We start from the raw sequence: 14,605 nt of genomic DNA, 5'->3' as shown, positions 1-14,605 counted from the left end.
CCTCAGATATTACTCACTGCATATAACACAGACACATATAGAGAAACATACAGACACACAGACACACAATACATACACACACACGTATACAGCACACACAGACACAAACATTCATATGCACACAGCACACCACACACATATACACACACATAAACAGAGACACATACATACACAGCACACACACACGCACAATCACACGCGCATATGAAGTACTTTAAAACCATGCCTGATAAGATTAACCTCAGATGTTACTCACTGCATATAAAATAGAGGTTCTACATGGCCCGGGATATTATTTTACAGTTAATTCACCGTGGGCACATCGGCATAGGAATGTTGATAATGTTTTTGATTTGTAAATGTTTTGCCATGTAATGTTGGATGTTTCTTAGAAGTACCTGGAAAAGGTAAAGATGTGAGACAACAGGAGCTGTTCCATAAATGAAAGGACCAGAGGCAGTATATGGTAGTTCAAAGGTATCTCGGACTCCAGGGTGCTCACACTAGCTTTTTCCATCCGAGGTAGATTACTAATCGAGGAAGAAAAGGGTTGTTTTTAATTGCCCTTTAGATAGGAAGGGCTTCTTATAGTCTAGAATATTGCTGATAATTCTAGAAATAATTCGCCCTCATCCAGTTCACATATTAATGTTAACCACACTAACTGAAGATTTTAGAAGGTGGCAGTGGCCAGAGATAGCGCTGAACCAGCGATCAGAAAGGCCAGAGTCCCCTATCCGCTGTGTCTTGAAGGTCAAGTTTAATGTGGTCATTGTCCCGTGGTGGTAGGAAATTCTCCAAGTGCTTTAAGAAGAATGTGGTGATAAGCCTTTGCAGCAATCCCCCAGACTGGGCTCAGAGCAGCTCAGGAATAAAGTCTCAAAAAACAACAACAACGACCAGGGAAAACAAGGTGCCAGAATTCTCATTGGCCCTGAAAATCGCGGTCATTCTTCCGAGTCCCCCACCTTCTGATTTCTCCCGGGAAACTTGTCTGTGCCTGTTCAATGCAGGCAAACCTTTCCTCTCCTTCCCTAGCTCAGGGCCTGGTATCTTTATCACAGTCTGCCCCACTGCCTGTTGGCTAATGTGTCTGCCACTCAGCCAACTACCGCACTACCCCACCAATCCCCACCAACCGCGAGCTTCTTCAGGAACTGCCCACCCTAGCTATTGGACCATCGGCCCCACTCAGTCATTACCCCTCTCTCAGGGGAGTCTATCCACAACTGCAGATTCCCCAGAGTCTTTCGTCTTCTGGTGTGGAACTCTGCAAAACTAGAGATTCTCAGAGTTATAGATACTTAAGGGAGTCAAAGGACATATTCAAGGGTTCTGTGAGTTCTTACATAGAAGAAAGATCATGGAGTCCATAGCAACGGCAAAAATAAAGAAAGGCAAAAATACCCCTCTACGGTGACCTATAAACAATAGTGTTAATAATTTGATAGAAATTATTCTAAATGAGTCATTCAATCTTCACAAAACCTGTGTGGCACATCCCAGCATGTTACCCCCGTTTCTCAGGCACAGAAAAGTTGAGTAATCTACCTAAGATTTAAACAGATAAAAATGTGTGAGAGGAGTTGTCACACCAGGCAACCTTACTAATACAGAGAGGCACACGTCAATATATGCTTTCTACATAGCAAACAGTGTGCGAGAAAGATCTTTGGTAATGGGGTTTGTACCGTCACCTACAAGATGCCTATGCCTTTTTTTAAGTTCCAAAGGAGGCTGGTGATGAAAACAGAAGCAGGAAGTGAGACCCGAAATTGTTGACACACCACATACCCAGACAGATTATTGGAAGCACGGGTTATGGGTGTTATGCATGGAATTCTGTTTGAGCTGAGTGCTTTAGACTGTTACTCCCTTCAGAGACTCCACAAAGCTGTCCTCTTTGGAAGAGTGATTGGATGATGGGCCTGGAACGGAATGTGGTGGTCATCTTATCTCACCACACAGTCAGCTCCCAGGAGGCAGCGTGGCTCAGCTCCTCATGACTGTAAAGACATTCTGAGAAAGTGATAATATCCAATTACCTCACAACCACAAGGGTGCGGGAATGCCGACCTTGTGTCCCTCAGTCAACAGGTGTCACAAAACAAGAGGAAGGGAGAGGAGGCTGCTGATTTACTGGAAGAGACCAGGGATTTAACTGAAGCTTAAAGGTCAGGGGTTTCTTTCCCACAAAGGAGGAGAGGGATAATAGATACTGGGGGGAGCTGTAAGGGACTCTCCCTGGGTGCCACGTAAGGTAGCATGCCTCGATATCCCTAGTGGCCCTGATACATAACTTCTATGTGTAATAACGAGTTCTCACAGTGGCCTGAGGGGGGAAAGATAGTTCCCCATCTCTCCCTCTGCCTTCTACTTTTTTCCTGCCTTTCCATGTAGCCTTGAGAACTATGGAACGTGCACAGGGAGCTGAGTGGGGGCTGAGTTGACTAATCACGGTGTTTAAATGGCAGTAAAAGCAGGTCTGTGTGAGCAGTCCTGGGATCTCATCCCTTACTCCCCTCCTTAGAACCCACTACATCTTTCTGTGCCCCTGGAGCTGGTAGGCAGCAAAGACAAACCTTAGCCAAACGAGACTGGAACTGGAGGACAGACCCAAGTGCTCAGTCAACAGCTAGGATGAGTGCCCAGAGGAAAGACAGGTTCCGGTACAGAGAGATATCTGCAGCCGGCCTGTAGGAACCATTTATTGCATGAAAGAGCATGCTGAGACAGAAACAGCAGGAAGCCACTGAATAAAAAACCATCTCTCACATGTCCTCAACTGGGCTAGAGGTAGAGACTGGAAGAAACCATGCCTCTCTACATCACAGGGTAAGACTGAAAAAGATGGTGCTGCGGGCGGCTATGGGAAGGGCCTTAGGAGGACGGTACAGAGGCACAGAGAAGGCACAGAGAGGGCTGTTGGGAGGATGACAAAGGACACATACAGTCTTAGTTGGTGAAAGGTTTGATGTTGGAAAGACAAATAACAATTTACCAAAGGGTGGGTGACTGCAGGAAGAAAAGCCAGACAGAATTAGAAAGAGGTGACCTAACAAGTCAAGGTGTTTTAGTGCGATTGTATGTGTGTTAAGGCTGCAGAAAGCTTTGACAAAAGCCATCGGTCAAAGGTTTCTGAGGGTCTCAAAGTCAGAGACCATGCAATGCTTCGTGGTTCTTCAGCCAATACACACGGAAGACAGCAAGGAGAACAAAGTAGAGAGATGTATGGCTGGAGCCTTTCTAACTGTGTGGCTGAGTGTGTCTTAGGAACTTTATATATTTGTCCAGTGATACCTGCGTGAAGAAGTTTGTCCCGGGAACCCTCACGATCAGTGGCTCAGAATGCTCCGAGAATAGGGTAGTGGAAGCTAGCCAAGTTGTGATTCAGATCAGTAGTCCATAGTGAGAGACGAGATGCATGCACAGAACACGGTCAGTGCCAGAGAGGAGGCAACACAAGAGAGACGCCTGGAGATGCGGTTGCTGGGCTTTGAGAGCGATGGAGGCAGAGCCCTGGAGAATATATGGGATGGAGAAATCTGGACTGACCCCAGGGATTCAAATTCAAGGAAGGGGGTGGTGTCACAGAACATACACCTGTCTTTAGTGCTCAGTACGCACTGCACAATCGCCAACAGAACGCACCGATACCTAAGAGCCACCTTGAGTCACCAAGCCACTAATGCTTTAGGATGTCCCAGTCTGATACCTGAGAAGCTACCTCTACCACAGAAAAATAAATCAAGTGCTCCTCAGTCCCTATCCTCCCTCAAACACCTTCTCCTTTCTGACCCCCTCCCCCATTGCGTAGCCAGAGTAATAACAGCCCTCCTATCTTAAGTCATTATGATCCATAGCCAAGTAGCTCCATAACCACAAGAGGGCAATGAACATGCTCAGAGAGGCACAGGGTGGTAATTACTTTCCCATTAGCACGAACTACACTAATAGCATCAGAGGACAATTAGCATCCCTAAACTCACGCTTCGATATAACCTCTGCATGTCTTGCAGGAGTAGATGGATGCACGGCCCCACAGGAATAAGCAACAACTATGCGGGGAGCCCAATCCATCCTGGTCATGTTTTTGAGCCATGCATTTGTGTGAGGCAGCTAGGGGGAGAACTCAGTTTTGATCACCGCTGAGCTGGCTAGTCTCAAGCCAAACACCACTGAATTCAGCTGTTTCTTCTTTAGGCCCCAGGAAGCGAGCACACGAGTGGGAGAAAAGCTACAGCCCAGCATCGTCCTTTGCCTCCCTCTCTCTCTCTTTTGCCCATCACTAAGCAACCATTCTTTGTGCTCAAGCCTACACATCTTTGTGCATTGTAACCCTTGGTTACTTGAATCAACAGCTCTATTTGATAGTGTGCTGAGGGGGATGTCTATTCTGTATATTCCTGCTTTAGGTCAGTCACAATGAAGAACAAGTCATTTTGACCTCTATTATGATTCGAGGGCTTCTCTTCCATGTTCCCATAGCATCATATTGCAGCGCAGAACACAAATCCCACTTCAATCACCCATTTTCTTGCTCCTTTGGCCCCCTAGACTGTTTCTGGAGAGTAGGTGCTGCACCTTGTCTGTGCGTAACCATATCCTGTGGATCCAGCAGAGGCTAGAGGTTCCGAGATCTCTAACTGCGGGATGAATGAGTGAGAGAATGCGTCCCTGCAATTCAAGCCTTGGTTGTTAAAAGTATGGTTATTTAGTTTAAAGAATAGGCCAGCCAGGCTGAATGGACAGAGACGGGAGGGGTTAGACAAGATGGAAGAGGTTTGTTTTGGATGAACCAGGTGTACAGTAACAGCTACAGATCTGAAGCTATTTTCTCGCTGGAGCCAGAGATGGCATGTGGCAGATATGCTCAGTGACAGAGCAGCAGAAACACACTGAACAAAAGGACTCGTTATTCCTCAGGCAAGGAAGAAGAGCTCTCTCCAAGCAATGGTGTCTAACTGAGATAAAGACTCTCTCTCAAATGATTATGGAGGATGATCGCTCCCAGGAAAAAGAGCAGTCAGTGTAGAGGCCAGAAGGGAGCCCAGTTGGAGACAGCTGCAGACCACCACCATGAACTGTATTAGTATTTCAAATTAAGGGAGGGAAGCTGGTCCTTTGTCTCCCCGTGTGGGGGGGTTTGTAGCTATGAGCTATCTCCTGAGGCAAAAACCGTACCTTCCGAGTGGTGGAGAATCTCTGTGAAAGTTGGGGAGCAAGAAGTCTGCACTCGGCACGAGTGCACACACACATGCACACATACATACATATACTAAATGAAGTGCAAAATAAGTTTCTTGGGCATGGCAACTACAGCATATCCTGAGTTCGAGAGTGCGGAATGTTTATTAGAACAATTTCTAGCTATTAAATGCACAACCTATGCCAAGTTCTCTGCTCAATGTTGTCTGCGCAAGTGCATTTGTTCATCGACTCCTTAGGACACTCTGAGAGAGAGGTGATATGTTATTGCTTCCTTCTTCCTTTGGATGGTGAAAAAGAACTCATAGATCACAATATTTTGTACCGAGGACATCTTGTTTCTATAGCTACAGTCCTAAGACACAATCAGGACACTATATATTTGGCCAGAGTCCCATGCATTTGTTCAATGAAGTCTCCTGGTGTTTTTGAGCATCTATGCCATGACAAGGGTACAGTCTGATCATTAGTCCCTGATCAATAAAGAATCTAGACTCTCTATCCCTATCAATCACATACAGAATATGCCGCAGAGCTGAGGCCACAGACCCAGCCCTCAGGCCCCTCTTTGCTGGGGAAAGATGGACTCAGCTAAAGTCCCTGTCAAGCTCGCATCTTAGGATTCCCAGCCCAGACTGTGCCCCCACAGGGCTCATGGACAGACCCTGTCAGAACTATGGCTATCAGCTTTGGGTGTCAGCCCAGATAAGCTATTGTGGCTGCTGCTTCTGCCAGCCATCCAGGTTTCACCTTGGAGACACCTTTTATCACTTGAGGTGAGATTATCCTCCATTACCCGGGTGGACCTCACTCAATCAGAGAAACAAAGCTTTAGGAGCAGCACTGACGTTCCCACGGGGAAGCAAAGCATCCACCCCATCATGTGGCTCCAGCTCCAGACTTTACAGCCCGCCTGCCTCATTTCAGACTTGCTAGCCACCCCCACAGTCAGTCAAGCTAGTTCTCGAAATAAACCTCCCTTCTTTCTTAAGATAGATAAATAGATATAGATATGCACACATATGTAAAGATATCAATATATAGAATAGATAGACATGTCTATCTCTTGGTTCATATATATATTTATATGTATAAATATCTATATATACATTTACACACACATATATACATACATATATATAATGTATATATATATATGTATATACATATATATATAGACAGAGCCATAGCTATGTCTGTCACTTCTTAGTTCTGTGTATCTGGGAGACCCTGAGAGAAAGGGACCCACTGTGAAATTTTCTTCGTGCATTGTCCTCAGTGTTCTTAGACCTATCTAGAATGCAAGCAGGTAGATGAAGCTGGTACTTACAGCACCAACTAAAACAAAAGTTCATCTCCTCAACAAATGCATCCAGAAGTTTGCAATCAGGAAATATATATTCATTTAAAGTGCTTTGTTTTTTGTTTGTTTGTTTGTTTGTTTGGATTTTTTTTAATCTGTGTGTGGGCCTGAAGGACTCTAATCCCAAATTCTAGTTTCTATGGGAACTAATCTGGCTTTCATCAACCTGCTGCAGAATGTACAAGGTCACTTTAAGTCAGAGGTTGTCCTACTTTCCCTGCTGTTGTGATAAAACAGCATAACTAAGAACATGAAGAGGAAAGGGCTTATTCTCCGTAGTCCATCATCCAGGGAGATCAGGGCAGGGACGCAAGGCAGGAACCTGGGCATGGGAACTAAAGCAGAGGCCATGATGGACAATCTTTACTGGCTTGGCTGCTCAGCTGCTCTTTGTATGCATCCTGGATCCATGTGCCTAGAGATGACACCACCCAAAGTAGGCTGGACCCTTCTACATGAATTAGCAGCTAAGAAAATAAGCCGGACATGGTGGTGCAAACTTTTAATCCCAGCACCCAGGAGAGAGACAGAAACAGGCCTATCTCTGTGAGTTCAAGGCCAGCCTATTTTATAAAGTGAGTTCGAGACCAGTGAGGATTACATAGGGAGACTCTCGATTAGGAAGGAAGGAAGGAAGGAAGGAAGGGAGGGATGGAGGGGGAGGGGCAGGGGAGAGGGAGGGGAGGGGGAGAGGGAGAGAACACCAGCCACAGACATGTCCACAGGCCAATCTGATGGAGATAACTCCTCAGTTGAGATTCCCTCTCACCAGATGACTCTAGTTACATTATGTCAGGTTGAAGAAAACTAAGCAGCATAAAGGCCATGTCTTGGTCCCCAGGACTCTCTAGTAGTCAGTGTGAGGACTGCTGCCTCATGTTCCCACCCAAGGACACAGTAGGCTACACAGTTTGGCACTCAAATGAGCTCATCTGCCGATGGTGCACAATTGATCTTTCTATATTTTTTTTTTAAATCTAGAATATGTCATCTTGGAGAAATGAGAAACGTTCTTAGAGAAATGCAGGCTTGCTTGATTTTAGCAAATGCATTTACCACCTCCAAGGGACAGGCTGCTTCCTCAGGGTGGCTAGAGATTTCTTAGCTGGAAAGCATTCCAGAGACAAGTCCTTTTCTTGTTTGTCCCTCTGTAGGTTGCTGGGAGTGCAGATGACTGATGTGCACCAGGCCTTGCAGGTGGCTGGAGAGAGATTCATTCTTACTGTAACATGTAGGCAGGCTGCTCCCCAAGCAATTGCTAAGAGTAGGATGTTTGCTGACTCTCAGAGTCTAGACTTTCTTGAGCACAAGTTGTAACTGTTATGAGACTTGGAAAACAGTAGGAATCTAGCAGATGAGTTCATGAGTAGGCCAATCCTCAGTCCCTGGGGCTTTAACACCTTTGATGGAGAAACAAGGAGGTGGTTCCGGTCCTCGTCAAACCACTCCAGCTTCACATGAGAATCTAGCAACTCAAAAATGGAAAACATAGCGGGGATGTTAAGAGCACAAAAAAGGAAGTTTCAGGTTGTCTCCAGCCTGTAATGCAAAACTTCCAACTGGATTTAACCAGTTGACCCTCAACCCATTTAATGACACAGAGGCTATGTGACCAGACAAGGAGGCTTAGAATAAGAAGGTCAAAGAAGTAAATTTCTTAGTAGAACCTGAAACTCACCAATGAGAGAGAAGTCAAGAACTTAAACAAACAAAACCCTCTGGAATCTTCTCCAGTCTCACAGAAGATCCCCTGGCCACTCTTCACTTCTCTTCACCCAAGCCCTTTGATATAAAATTCTAAGTGTTTTAAAGGATACTCAGAACCTCACAGTACTAGCCCCGCCCCTCTTTAGTCACAGACCTGCCTCTCCCTAGTCACAGTCCTGCCTTTCTCTAGTCACAGCCCTTCCCTCATTACCCTCTGTGTGTTTTTTAGTCAGATAGAACCTTTTTACATGTGTCCTTCCTACCTCAAGCCTGAAATACACACAGCGAACTTCCTAAATCTCACCAGCCTTTCCGGACCCAAAGCAGGTCTGTTCCCACCTCCGCAGGCTGGAGTCCCTTATGAAAGGATGGGTGGTCGAGCTGATAATTTATTAGATGCCAAGTGACTGTTTTCTGTGTTCAGACTTTTGTGAGGGAAACATACAGACGCCACAAGCACATCCTCTGGGAACTACAGGATCCAGGGACCGGGTTATCTTTTATCTCCTCTGGTTCAAACTTTTCCAAACTCCTTGACCGTGAGAGCATCTCACTGTGGAATGGTTCATACTAAAAAGAGGACCTGAACCCCTTCTGGCCTGCTGCATCACGAGGCAAATGCTGGCCTGGGTCTAGGGTGTCTGATCTCCCCATACAGCTCTGGTTGGCATTCTCCCAAAATTCTTACAGAGTTCTAACCTCGATTGTTTACATTCTGTTTATCTCCCACCCTCACCCCCACCCCAGGCTCTCTCCAGTGTATTACTTAAAAGTGACATAAACAATTTAAATGCATCATAAAAGCGAACCCCCCACTCCTTAGGCAAGAACCGTGAGGCTTAAGGGCTTCCAGTAGGACTTTGACCATCCTGCAACATTCTCTTGTACTGGCTCTGCTCAAAGAAACAGAAGGTTTTGCCTCAAGCTAGCACACAGCAGAGAACAAAGACTAGAAACCAGGCAAGTGCTTCGAAGATAAAAGATCACTTCCCTCTCCCTTAGTCAGGAGCCTTAAGGAGTGGAGGCATCACCCACACATTCCCCAGTTTGCACGTAGGGTTTCAGCCAGCAAATCCGTCCACTAAAGCTGCCTCCAATTCAAACTGGATTGAGTGACAAGTGGCTTGGGTGTCTCTCAAAGATTTATAGGTGGCAATGGCCACTCCTCTGTGTAATTACCCTCTATGCACGTCTTTTTCTTCTCTCCCACTCCATCCCCCACCCCTCTTTGTTTCTTCCTCCCTTCCTCTCCCTCCTGTTGACTTTTTCTCTCCCTGCAAACAGTTCCAGGCACCGCTTAGCATCTGCCACTCTGGCTCTAGAAAGCTTTGCTTCCCCTCTGCTCCCTGGCTGGCTGGAACTCAGCCTCCGGTGTGGGCAGACTGGCTCATCCTCTGTGTTTCTCTGAGTGTGGACTGCTGCCTTCCACACAGACTCTCTGAAGTCAAGGAGCCGCACCAGCACTTCAGTTGTGGGCCATAATCAAGACAGGACCAGCAGAGAGAGATTATTGTTGCTTTTTATACTTTAAGCAGAAAAGCGAACAAGACATTCAGCTTTGGCCAGATCCCACAGGACTGAGAATGGTGACCGGGCTTCTTGCGCACTATCTCAGAGCGGAATGGAAAAAAAAAGACAGCACTGTTTTGAGGGGTTTGTTTTGTTTGCCTAGGGAAAAACCCCAGCCCAGCTCCCCACCCCGAGCCCTGCCCAGCAGTGGTGGCTGCTGAGGACCTCAGCATGGGGAAAAAAAGGCAGAAGTGCTCCAAGTCAGGGCAGCAAGTGCGGCCTGGTCAGAAAGGAAGTTCCAGTGGTCTTGGAGTGGAACAGATGACTGGGATTCTCAGATCTAGAGGGACAGGGAGCCAGCACAAGAGGGGGGTGTCGGAAGTGCGAAATCAGCTGAATACTCGCTGTGTTTAAAATGTCAAGAGCAAGACACGGAGGAAAGGGGAGGGGGAGGGTGCCTTTTGGTTTGTGGGAGGCAGTTTTCAAAATGCTAGAAACACAAGTTCGCATTCTCGTGTGTGCCTGTTACAAGTCCAATCGGCAGGCTGCTGGGAGCTAGGGAACACGGGAGCCTGGTCCCACCCCACGGAGCTCTGCCTCCACCTTCCCGGGCTCCGGAGGAATCTCCCGCTGCTGCCTCAAGAAGCCAGTTAGAACATCGGACACACCCAGTGCCAAGCGAGAGCTCAAGGATCTGGCTAAAGGGCTACATGGCACTGTGAAGTGCTCGGGAGAGCAGGAACCAGGCCATTCTCTTAGTTTCGATTCTAAAATGTGACTGGATGTGTGTGGGGGGGGGGAGGGGGGTGTTGGTTAGGGAATGATCTCAAGAAGCATGGCAAGGGAAGAGGAAAGAAAGCAAGACAGAAGACAGCAAAGCTAAGAAACCGTTTGTCAGTGAAAGCAACTGCAGCTCACTCCCACAAGAAACCCCGAGAAGATCCCATCAAACACATCTTTAAGGATTAATCACCAGGAAGGAGGAATACATTTCACCTGTGCTATCCCTCAGTGGCACATCATTAACCCGGGTGCGTCCTGCCTTAAAGGGGCTCGGCAAACACCTGTACAGGCCAGAACGCTGCCTGACTGGATGCAGAAGTGCCCATGAAGCTGCTCATGAGGTACAGAGGGGTATGCTCCGACGATCCATCTGTCCCAGCCATCATGGCTGTGACAGCTTCTCCTCACTCCTGTGTGTGTGTGTGTGTGTGTGTGTGTGTGTGTGTGTGTGTGTGTGTGTGAGAGAGAGAGAGAGAGAGAGAGAGAGAGAGAGAGAGAGAGAGAGAGAGAACACTGGCACAGGTGCACAATCCAGACACTTCTCTCATTTGTACTCCCCAACTACAGCCTTAAACCTTGAGTCCGCAGGTGATTTTAGCCAGACTGGGCAAGGCAACTTTGCTTTGCCACAGGAACAAGTAGAAAGAGCCTCAGGGTACCTAACCGCAGAATTCAGGAATTCAGAAGTCTCTGGTGTCAAGTTGAAGCAGTTTGCTTAGATGACACTAAGAAAGTTAACAAACCTTCCAGAAATTTACTTTCTCTCCAAGACTGTATACCCAGAAGCACATGCACCCCTAAGGGATGTTCCTTACAGAGCCTTGTCCTGCTCTCCCATGGTCTCAGGCATTAGCTTCAGGACCTAAGACGGGTCATCTTTCTGGTCACTTTTCAAAGCTTTGCTTTCTCTCCCTCCCTGGCTCTTGTTGATATTTGGAAGAAGTTGGGTTACCCTATCACTCTGTCCTCCGAACATCCTCTATTCTAAAGGACACTAGGCCTTTGTTAACAATAGAATGAGTGTGGGGGACCAGATCACTCTGAAGGACACACAATTTCATTTGCTCACAGAGCAGGCTTTCCTACTTCCTAGTGTTTCTGGACTTGCCACACACAGTAGTGACAAGAGCAACACACCTTCCCTAAAACATTAGTGGGGAATGAGAAGGGTACCAGCCATGTGGTTAGTGTGTGTCACTGGTGTCTTCAGAGATGCAAGCAAGGTTAGCCATCCTTCTCCAGCTAAACCAGGCGTGCGCTCTTGTGACTAGGGAGGACTGAAGGATGAAGAAAGTGCCCAAGGCTTCGAAAACTGCCTGATCTGGAGAGGACTCGAGGTTTCTAGAATAATCAGACACAGGAGATGATACTCAAGTTCATCACAGTGGTAACAACAGCCATTGTGGTGTGCTCTGTAGGCCCAGGCGAGACCCTTGGGGGATGCCGAGCGCTGTCTGCACAGAAAACAGAAAGAAGATCCCTTCTCATCACATAGTTAGATAAATAAGGGCAAAGTGGACATAAACCATTGTTGGTAGGGGAGGGGCTTGAGGGAGATGCCAAACTGCTCTCAGAGTAAATCCCCACGAAAATCTAAAGAGGGAGAGAAGCCACTTCCTGCTCACTCACTCTCTCTCCTCTGAGCCAAATGCTAGCCTCCTGCGGAAACAAGGCTGTTCTTGGCTCTTACAAGTCAACACGGGGGAGGGGGATCCAAACAGGATGCCCGAGGAAAGAATCCAGAAGAACTTCAAAGGCGAAGACATGGTAACAACAAAGAAAGGGAACAGGGCCAAGAACACAGACTAAATGTACTGGGGATGTGGAACCTTCATTCTTAAAAATAGGGACCAGTCGACGTCCCAAGTGGGGCTGGGTCTTTGGCAGCATTCCAGGACTGAGGAGATAGTCCCCGCCCAGTGGGAACCAGAGTGGCTTCTGGAGGCCCCAGCTTTCTGCCACCTTGCTTGAACCTTGAAGGATTCACTCAGGTCAGCGGGGCTTCACTTTGCAAGGCAAGGGCTTTTCCTTTGAACAGCCTAGTGTAGACGTCCAGAAATGGGCTAAAAAGAATATTCTCTTAACTCCACCTGCCTCCAGGGTACTCTGGCATCAAGTTTGACAAACGGCAGAATAATTAGAGTCTTTTTCCTGGCCAAGGACATCAATACTTGTCCCCAACCAGGCCACCACTGTTCCTTGCAGGGTAAAACTCCAGATCAGTTTGAAACACCAGGTTTCCTCCGCTCTTCAAACCTAATCCCCTCGAGCTCTTTGATCCACAGAACTTGCGTAAAGATATAGGCTCCACAGTTGTTAGAGCAAAGTCAGAGTTACCACCGCTCCAGCCAACGGTAACACTGTATGAATCACAAGACAGGCTTGGCTACGCTGCCTCAAAGTTGCCATCCCTGAGTCACAGAGGACTCATCTACTCTAATGTCCGTCATTCACGCAAGCGTCTTTCTCCAGGAGGCCTGGGGCGCTTTACAAGCCGATGGCTCATCCCCTGTCACGTCACTTGGAAGGAGAACAAAAGGCTAAAAAACAGGAAGGCTGGTTTTTTAAGTGGGGAAACTGAGGCTCCAATAAGCCCTAAAGTGAAGTGTGTAGACATGGCTGAGTCAGACACACTAGAAGAGCCGAAACAAGTTCTGACTCCTGGATGGTCTACTTTCTTGGTTAACTTTATAAAGCGTTTATGACGAGGTGTTTTGATGCAGCAAACTCAGAACAGGTGAAGACAAAACATATACTCACTGCCTCTGGTGTAACCAACTTCTCACCATTTTTTTTCCCATCTCTTCCCCCTGACTGGCTCTGTTTCTTTTACTTTATAGGCTCCTGCTTTCCTGTGGGCCGGACACGCTCTGATCTGACAGGCACGTTATCCCTTGTGCTTACATCGTTTTAACCATTACCAGTTCTTGATATTCTCTGATTTGGGGGTTCTACTGCTCATTTCCCCCCCTGTCCCTGAACTATATATACCCTTGACTCCTGAGCATAGGGGCTGACAACTAGTGGAGATCAAGCTTCATAAGAGTCACAAATGGAGTGTAAAATGTCCATTCTATTCATTTACTTTTTTTAAAAAAAAAAAGACATTTATCTGCTAAATGTTTGGCCCAAATCAAAATACTTGCATCTAAATACATCTAAGTAGCCACTGTCAATAAGCTCTGTTAAAATGGTTGCCTCCAAAGACTGGAGGTGGCTGGTGTCACCTGTTCTGGCGCCTGACTGGACCCTCTTTCCCAGGCCTTCTGTTCTGCTGAGTGCTGGTGTGTAGCTCGTCGAAGGAGACGCGAGCTTCAGGGCTGCTTTTTACCCTGCTATTCCAAGCAAGGGCTACGTAGGTGTCACAAATGAAGCTCACACAGAAGGAGAATAGGACACTAGTGGCACGGCCACGTGTCTCTGTCTCCCTGTGATGCAGCCTGGCTGGCCTCGGCCTTCTGCCAACCTCTTTGCTGTCCTCATCCACCCACGAGCACTTGTTGGGTCAGAAATGAGATTCTTTGACAGTGCCAGACGGCCAGCCAATGCTGGGAAGAAGAAAGCAAAAGCAAAACCGGCTTTCTAAATTAAGCCTGGGTTCATTTATAAAAATAAATATCCACAGCCTAGCAACGCGCTCACAGCTTAGCTTTCTCCTGTTACGAAACCGCTGGGGCTGGGGCCCAGGATGACGGAGTCAGAACAGGACCCCACACCCTGACTCCTCCCATGTGTAGTAGTCATCTGGTGGGTGCTGACATGACCCTTGGAGGGCCCTTGCTCTTCATTCAGGGCCAATCTATGAGCAGGCTCCAAGGGCAGGGGGAATCCAGAGCCTCCCAAATATAATGAGGCCCCCTGAGCACCTTCAGGCTCTTGGCAACAGCTAACACACCAGAGGCAAAAGTGAGCGAAGTCCCCCCACTAAAGAGGCAATGCCCTGTGCTAGATCTTCACACCATCCCACAGAGGGAGCACCTACGAGAGATTACTAGATGCTGGTTCTTCCTACCCAGGTGCCGGTGATGTTTCTGT

General features: G+C 47.3%; 3 long non-coding RNA genes across 3 annotated transcripts in view; 1 reads left to right on the top strand and 2 right to left on the bottom strand.

The window, feature by feature from the left end:
- The window catches only part of LOC102546462 (uncharacterized), a 209,570-nt gene that overhangs the window by 146,840 nt on the left and 48,125 nt on the right, over positions 1-14,605 (bottom strand). The window lies entirely within an intron of this gene.
- LOC134482157 (uncharacterized) overlaps positions 1-14,605 on the bottom strand; it is a 51,992-nt gene that overhangs the window by 15,554 nt on the left and 21,833 nt on the right. The window contains exon 2 of the long non-coding RNA XR_010058216.1: positions 1-14,605. This exon is cut by the window's left edge and continues 15,554 nt beyond it; it is cut by the window's right edge and continues 15,572 nt beyond it. This is a non-coding gene — a long non-coding RNA (uncharacterized LOC134482157).
- The window catches only part of LOC108352946 (uncharacterized), a 6,138-nt gene continuing 582 nt past the window's right edge, over positions 9,050-14,605 (top strand). Inside the window, exon 1 of the long non-coding RNA XR_001841389.3 lies at positions 9,050-10,911. This is a non-coding gene — a long non-coding RNA (uncharacterized LOC108352946). The remainder of the gene's footprint in view (positions 10,912-14,605) is intronic.

The sequence above is a fragment of the Rattus norvegicus genome, chromosome 15 (genome assembly GCF_036323735.1).
Source record: "Rattus norvegicus strain BN/NHsdMcwi chromosome 15, GRCr8, whole genome shotgun sequence".
In the NCBI taxonomy this organism is placed as follows: Eukaryota; Metazoa; Chordata; class Mammalia; order Rodentia; family Muridae; genus Rattus; species Rattus norvegicus.
The sequence above is the reverse complement of the archived record's forward strand: the minus strand, read 5'-3'. Positions and strand labels throughout refer to the sequence as shown.